This window comes from Stigmatopora argus, chromosome 15, assembly GCF_051989625.1.
Source record: "Stigmatopora argus isolate UIUO_Sarg chromosome 15, RoL_Sarg_1.0, whole genome shotgun sequence".
In the NCBI taxonomy this organism is placed as follows: domain Eukaryota; kingdom Metazoa; phylum Chordata; class Actinopteri; order Syngnathiformes; family Syngnathidae; genus Stigmatopora; species Stigmatopora argus.
Genome location: NC_135401.1, coordinates 164,684 through 165,906, shown reverse-complemented (window position 1 = coordinate 165,906; position 1,223 = coordinate 164,684).

Genomic DNA, 1,223 nt, shown 5'->3' with positions numbered 1-1,223 from the left:
AACAGTCGCTTCGCTTCGCTTCGCATGATAGACACAAATCGGACCCTAAGCTTAACTTTACTAACCCATGTTCTCCGTATCACTCACTATATATCCGGTCAAACAATATTTTTAAGGCGCTGGTAGTCCCCGTAGTGCCTTCATGAATGGCACGCCATTTTAAGCCCGGTGTCATTAAAAAACATGACTTTACGAAACTTGAGAATGGATTTGACTTGCTATTTTAGGAGCGCCTACCTATTGCTTTGATGAATGACTTGTTTCGACTCGCTCGCAAGAACAGAGTTGCCCACAAAAAAAGTGGAGTGAGTGAGTGAGGGCGCCAGGGCTCTTTGAGCCTTCTTCCAGGTCGCTGCTGGATGATTTGAACGGAAAGCTGCCCTCCCTCCCTCCCTCCCACAGCGGCCCAACCCCTGTCCATTCAACTTTTTCACCTGTGTAGTATGTGCCTTTGTCACCTTTGCAAAGATAAACTGTCAAGAGCCAATTCAATACTTTTTTTGGACCTATGTATTTCAAGCGTGGGCCATCAAAGTGCCAACTTTGGACCATTTTCACCCATTTAAGAGTGTCCTGATGAATGATATTTCACCCATTTGGTTATAAACGAAGCTGTGTATGATGACAATAAAGGCTTTTGATTTGATATAAAGGCATGACATCCCATAAGACTAGGCTTTCATTTCAAACGATTCCACAAAATGTAGCTTTTCCTAAAGAGCAAGCTTTCCACAATACTAGTGTCCTGCGAGTGCAATCGGTGGATTGGCGTCAGGTGGTTGTCGCAGCCCAACCCCCGTCGCTTCAAAGTTTGTCAGCTCGGTCGCTGCTGGATGACTTGAACGGAAAGCTGCTCTCTCCCCTCCCTCCCTCTCTCCCTCCTACAGCGGCCCAACCCCTATTGAAAATGTTGGCCATCAAAGTGCAGACCTTTGACTATTTGGACTCATTTAAGAGCACCTTTGTTGAATGATATTTCACCCATTTCATTTCACGCTGCTGTGTATGATGACAATAAAGGCTTTTGATTTGATATAAAGGCCTAGCATCCCATAAGACTAGGCTTTTATATTCAAACGATTCCACAAAATGTAGCTTTTCCTAAAGAGCAAAGCTTTCCACAATACTAGTGTCCTGCGAGTGCAATCAGTGGATTGGCGTCAGGTGCTGCTTGTAGCCCAACCCCCGCTCCTTCAAGTTTGTCAGCTCGGTCGGTCGCTGCT